This window comes from Salvelinus fontinalis, chromosome 41 (genome assembly GCF_029448725.1).
Source record: "Salvelinus fontinalis isolate EN_2023a chromosome 41, ASM2944872v1, whole genome shotgun sequence".
In the NCBI taxonomy this organism is placed as follows: Eukaryota; Metazoa; Chordata; class Actinopteri; order Salmoniformes; family Salmonidae; genus Salvelinus; species Salvelinus fontinalis.
This window is the reverse complement of record NC_074705.1, coordinates 5,246,315-5,253,506: the sequence shown is the minus strand read 5'-3', so window position 1 is coordinate 5,253,506 and position 7,192 is coordinate 5,246,315. Positions and strand designations below refer to the sequence as shown.

General features: G+C 43.5%; 1 protein-coding gene across 1 annotated transcript in view; it reads left to right on the top strand.

Annotated features, from left to right (window-relative positions):
* Positions 1-7,192, top strand: part of LOC129840313 (poliovirus receptor homolog) — a 197,486-nt gene that overhangs the window by 182,858 nt on the left and 7,436 nt on the right. The gene's annotated exons all lie outside the window — the stretch shown is intronic.

Genomic DNA, 7,192 nt, shown 5'->3' with positions numbered 1-7,192 from the left:
AGAAGACTGTGGTCAAATACTCCTGCAGTAGATGGAAGCCATCCTCAGAGGACTGTGGTCAAATACTCCTGCAGTAGAGGGAATCCATTTTTAGACAGGTGCAGGATGACTTGGAAGTTGAGTTATTGTGAGTGAGGGAAGCTATGTTCCCTATGAGGGTTTGCAAGTACTAAGGGGTTGGCCTTATTCTGATATTCTCCATTCATACTGTATCTCTCAGGTCCTCAGAACCTGTGCAGAATGCCCATCTTTCCAAGATGCAGTATCCTCCCAGCTCCAGGACCAAGGTTCAAGGGGACGATCCCAACCCAGACCTGATGCAGAGTTACCTGGACTACATGATCGTGGATCCCCCCAAGGACTCCCAGTCCCTCCACATGCAAACTCTGGACCCTTACACCTACCGCCAGGTGGGAATGGACACATACATACACACACACACACACACACACACACACACACACACACACACACACACACACAAACACACACACACACACACACACACACACACACACACACACACACACACACACACACACACACACACACACACACACACACACACACACACACACCTACAGTGTATTTATATCATACGACTCACAGTTATTTGGTATCTATCTACAGTGTATTTATATCATAGTTATATGGTATCTATCTACTATATATACATTCATACACACAACTACTATTACCACATACAGGTCATGTGTGTATGAATGTATATACAGTAGATAGATACTATATAACTATGAGTCGTGTGATGTAAATACACTGTAGATAGATACCATATAACTATGATATAAATACACTGTAGATAGATACCATAGAACTATGATGTAAATACACTGTAGATAGATACCATATAACTATGATATAACTATGAGCAGTATGGTGTAAATACACTGTAGATAGATACCATATAACTATGATATAAATACACTGTAGATAGATACCATATAACTATGAGTAGTATGGTGTAAATACACTTAATCTCTACAGTAAATAGATATTATGATATAAATACACTCTAGATAAATACCATATAATACCCCACAAGACATGCCACGAGGTCTCTTCACAGTCCCCAAGTCCAGAACAGACTATGGGAGGTGCACAGAACTATATGGGGCTGCAGGTAGCCTGGTGATTAGAAAGTTGGTCCAGTAACCGAAAGGTTTCTGGATTGAATCCCCGAGCTGACAAGGTAAAAATCTGTCATTCTGCCCCTGAACAAGGCAGTTAACCCACTGTTCCCCGGTAAGCTGTCATTGTAAATAAGAATTTGTTCTTAACTGACTTGCCTAGTTAAATAAAGGTTACATTTTCATAATTTTTTTTTTTTTAAATGCATAGAGCCATGGAACTCTATTCCACATCAGGTAACTGATGCAAGCAGTAAAGTTAGATTTTTAAAAACAGGTAAAAATACACCTTATGGAACAGCGGGGACTGTGAAGCAACACAAACATAGGCACAGACACATGCATACACACACACATGATAACATAAGCACTATACACACACGTTCACATGGATTTAGTACTGTAGATATGTGGTAGTTGTAGACTAGGGGCCTGAGGGCATACAGTGGGTTGTGAAATCTGTGAATGTATTGTAATGTTTTTAAAATTGTATAAACTGCCTTAATTTTGCTGGACCACAGGAAGCTAATGGGGATCCATAATAAATACAAATACAGTAGATTGTATCAATTCCTTTTCCCAGAGGGCATCTCTGTGTCTATTTATGGGTTTATTAAGCAGCAGTATGGTTACCAGGATGACGAGGAGCGCTCTCTTAACTCTCTGGAGGGTGGTGGTTTCCCCCGCCCTTCTTCTCACGCCGGGGGTAAAGGGTCCCGCCCCCAGGACCGAGACCGCCAGGTGCTCCAGGACCTGGTCTCCCTGTACCTCTCCTCCCCCGCCCAGCCGGCCTCCCGCCACCGTGGGGCAGCAACACCGATCTCTACCTCTCCCTTGTACCAGGACCTGGACTTCCCTCTGGACTACGCAGAGGACTACGTTTCCCAGCAGGACGTGGAGGTCCGCAAGCAGCAGCAGCTGGATCAAACGCAGAGGAAAGCTCAGAAGGACTACGGATCGCTGGCTGGATTAGATGGTGAGTGTGTGGCAGTCAGTGTGTGTGTGGGGGGGTGGGTTTTTTGGGGTTTTGTGTGTGTCACAGGAGGTTGGTGGCACCTTAATTGGGGAGGACGGGCTCGTGGCAATGACTGGAGCGGAATCAATGGAATAGTGTCAAAGATACATCAAATGCATGGTTTCCATGTTTGATGCCATTCCATTCACTCTGTTCCAGCCATTATTATGAGCAGTTCTCCCCACAGCAGCCTCCACTGGGTGGGTGGGTGGGTGGGTGGGTGCCACATGAAAATATATCACATTGGGCCCCACCACCACAGGCCACACCAACCCTGCGCAATTGCTGTAACCACATACCTCCAGAACCCAATCGACCCATTCAAAGCTTTAAATAACTCTATCTTTGCAGGCTTGCAACTCTCTTGTAGTCCAATATTTACTGCCACTGAGCTGTGAAAATATAACACTGTGCAGACATGCATGCAACATTCTGCATACAGTGGAATTCACTATTTGATGCAAGACTGATACCCTCAATAAGAAATGTTCCATCTTTTACAGTCTAAATGTAATTTTAATTGGAAAATTCTTCAATGGAAAATTCTCTTAACATTAATGAATAACTTAAAATAAATATAACTTAAATATACATGAACCTCTTCAATTAAAATAAATTAACATTATCATATATAGAAGGATATAACAAACAAACTAATACAATCAGCAGCAGATTTTTGAACTAAGGTATAGATAAAATAAGCAGCTGTAAAAGTAGAAATGGAAAGCAAAATGGAAATGAAAAGGCCTGACGGTGGCACTAGAGGAAAGGTCAAGAGGTCACCAAATCAATAGGTTTCTTCCACTTGGGGTCTTGATTGTACGCAACAAATTTTATGGCAATCCAGCCATTACTTTGAGTTATATCTTGTTCTCAGTCTGTGGGCATCATGTGTGTAGTGATCCAATATCCATAGCCATGCCATTTAACACTTATCACTGGCCCTTGCTCAGCCTTACTCACCAAGGGCCCAGCGCTGAGCCTTCTTGCTAGCAAAGTCACTGATCAAGTCTTTGAAGTACAGCTTTCTAGCTAACTGACTCAATGGACAGCATGGCAAGACTGCAAAGCCTGTCCTGGGACATAGTGGACCTCAAATAGTTTTTTATTAGTTTTAGCTTACTGAAAGCTCTCTCGCCAACAAAAAATATACGTAAAGCAATGCACACTTCTCCAAAAATGCTTTGCAGCTGCATCTTACAAATTTCATTCAGGAGACCAAGAGGGGACAAGTTAGGGGGGAAAGTGGCAGCAAATACAGTGTTCAGGTGTCTTACTTCATTTTTAAACTCCGGTGTAAGATCTCTGGAATACTTCATGATCAGTGGTTGGAACACAGAAGGGACTTTATCCTCACTAATCTGCCCAACTTTCAGAAGAGCAGAAAATGATTCAAAGTGTTTTGCAGTGGTGTGGAACCTAGTGTCCGAGTCACTTCTGATGTTGTCCATAGCAGTAAAAAACACTGTGTTCTGAAACAGCGTTGCTGCACTGTCCTGAGCTGTCTCCTCTTGAGAGGTCTCATCATGGAATCTCTTCCTTTTCCTCTGGCGACTGTGTTTCTTGCTAAATTGAGGTGCAACATCCATTTGCGTAGCAATCAGTGTTTCCTCAGACAGGAGAGACTCCCATCCATTTCTAAGAGACTGCATCTCTTCCTTTAAGGCTCTGATATTGGCTGCCTCTGTGTCAAGTGAGATTTTTCCTGACTGGAGAATCACATTCCTGTCCTTAATGCATTGTAGTACCTGCAATTATGCCAACTGACATGTCATTCAACACAATGCTGCTCACCTCCTTCTGTTGGGAGTAGGGCTGGTTTAGGGGTGTGGGGATGGGGAGACAGGGCTGCTGAGCCCGAAGCTGCATCTGTTGGGCCTGGCACCAGGCAGGGGCAGGGACAACTGATTCAGTATGAATAGCTTGCTAAAAGTTTGCCTGCATTGATTAAATGTCGGCTAAAAGAGGAGCGAAATGTAAACACTCAGAATTCTCTGTGAAGATATTATGTAACTAATGTTAAGGGAGCAAAAGTATCTTATTTCACTATGGACGAAGCTAACAGGTTCATTTCCACCACTCATGGACTGCACACACCTTCTTTTGGGAAAAATTGGGTGACATACTGTCGCCCTTTTCTCTCTCCTGTCTTTCTTTTCTTTCTTTTTGTTTTTGGAAGCCAGATTTTTCTTTAGGAAACTGAGACATGATGCTCCACCGGCACTCGTCACTCGCAATTCACTGCTAGCAAGTACCTACCGCGCTTGGTTTCAAATCAAATTAAATTGTATTATTTTATGCGAAGTGTCTGGGTAGCCATTAGACTAGATGTTCAGGAGTCTTGTGGCTTTGAGGTAGAAGCTGTTTAGAAGCCTCTTGGTCCTAGACTTGGCTCTCCGGTACCGCTTGCCGTGTGGTAGCAGAGAGAACAGTCTATGACTAGGGTGGCTGGAGTCTTTGACAGTTTTTAGGGCCTTCCTCTGACACCGCCTGGTATAGAGGTCCTGGATGGCAGGAAGCTTGGCCCCAGTGATGTAATGGGCTGTTCGCACTACCCTCTGTAGTGCCTTGTGAATTTTGACCTGTCTAAATGTCCTGGGGGCAGGATCAAACCATTTCCTGTAAATAGGGGGGTTGGGCAATACAGAGGCTCTCTGGATGTTTACTTTTTGCCAAAAACAAGAAAAGAAAAATAAACCGTTAGTTTATTAGTACATTGTAAATAAAATATTATATTAATGATGATAGGTTAATCATTTAATATAGATTTTTCTTAACCTAATGTTGTAATATTTTTTAAGGGCCCTGTCAGTCACAGGCCCTTAGAATCGTCCTAGCCCCCTAACCCCCCCCCCCATACAGCGCCCCTGTCTATAGGATTTTTTTATTTTATGTTCTTGCTTGCTGTGGCTGAGACACTGGATGCCTAATGTCTGGCCTGCTGTAATTTTTTCATCACCTGCCTGTTGACCTCTCACTTCTAACTCTGTATGACCCTGTCTGTTTGTTCAGATGACTCCATGCAGAAACTGGCTCTGCTCCTGGACCACTATGGCATCGATATGAAGGACTTAACCCCTCCACAGCTGGCCAACCTGCCTGCAGCACTGAAACAGCTGCAGATGGAGAGTGCTACTGACTTGGGCACCGACACAGCAGGTTTGTCAGAGCGCTGGCATGCAGCTGAACCCTGTCAAAGCACTACACTACGGGTCAAAGGTTTTCGAACACCTACCCATTGAAGGGTTTTTCTTTATTTTTACTATTTTCTACATTGTAGAATAATAGTGAAGACATCAAAATTATGAAATAACACATATGGAATCATGTAGTAACCAAAAAAAGTGTTAAACAAAACAAAATATATTTTATATTTGAGATTCTTCAAATAGCCACCCTCTGCCTTGATCACAGCTTTGTACACTCTTGGCATTCTCTCAACCAGCTTCACCTAGAATCCTTTTCCAACAGTCTTGAAGGAGTTCCCACATATATTGAACACTTGTTGGCTGCTTTTCCTTCACTCTGAGGTCCGACTCATCCCAAACCATCTCAATTTGGTTGAGGTCGGGGGATTGTGGAGGCCAGGTCATCTGATGCAACTCTCCATCACTCTCCTTCTTGATAAAATAGCCCTTACACACCCTGGAGGTGTGTCAGGTAATTGTCCTGTTGAAAAACAAATGATAGTCCCACCCGATGGGATCAAATCAAATCTTATTGGTCACATACACATGGTTAACAGATGTTAATGCGAGTGTAGCGAAATGCTTTTGCTTCTAGTTCCGACAGTGCAGTAATATCTAAAAAGTAATCTAACAATTCCCCAACAACTACCTAATACACACAAATCTAAAGGGGTGAATGAGAATATGTACATTTAAATATATGAATGAGCGAAGGCCGAGTGGCATAGGCAAGGTGCAATAGATAGTATAAAATGCAGTATATACATATGATATGAGTAATGTAAGATATGCAAACATTATTAAAGGGGCATTATTTAGAGTGCATTGTATAAGGTGACTAGTGATCCATTTATTAAAGTGGCCAGTGATTGGGTCTCATTGTAGGCAGCAGCCTCTCTGAGTTAGTGATTGCTGTTTAGCAGTCTGATGGCCTTGAGATAGAAGCTGTTTTTCAGTCTCTCTGTCCCAGCTTTGATGCACCTGTACTGACCTCGCCTTCTGGATGGTAGCGGTGTGAACAGGCAGTGGCTCGGGTGGTTGTTGTCCTTGATGATCTTTTTGGCCTTCCTGTGACATCGGGTGGTGTAGGTGTCCTGGAGGGCAGGTAGTTTCCCCCCGGTGATGCGTTGTGCAACGCATCAAATGGCGTATCCCTGCAGAATGCTGTGGTAGCTATGCTGGTTAAGTGTGCCTTGAATTCTAAATAAATCACAGACAGTGTCACCAGCAAAGCACCCGCACACCATAACACCTCCTCCTCCGTGCTTCACGGTGGGAAATACACATGCGGAGATCATCCGTTCTCACAAAGACACGGCTGTTAGAACCAAAAAAATCTCCAATTTGGACTCCAGACCAAAGGACAGATTTCCACCTGTCTAATGTCCATTGCTCGTGTTTCTTGGCCCAAGCAAGTCTCTTCTTCTTATTGGTGTCCTTTAGTAGTGGTTTCTTTGCAGCAATTCGACCATGAAGGCCTGATTCACACAGTCTCCCCCGAACAGTTGATGTTGAGATCTGTTTGTTACTTGAACTCTGTGAAGAATTTATTTGGACTGCAATTTCTGAGGCTGGTAACTCTAATTAATTTATCCTCTGCAGCAGAGGTAACTCTGGGTCTTCCTTTCCTGTGGTGGTCTTCATGAGAGCCAGTTTAATCATAGCGCTTGATGGTTTTTGCGACTGCACTTGAAGAAGTCGCTCTGGATAAGAGCGTCTGCTAAATGACTTAAATGTAAATGAAAATGTAAGAAACTTTGATTGAAATGCATTCCAGGTGGGCCTCCCGGGTGGCGCAGTGGTCTAGGGCACTGCATCGCAGTGCTAACTGTGCCACCAGA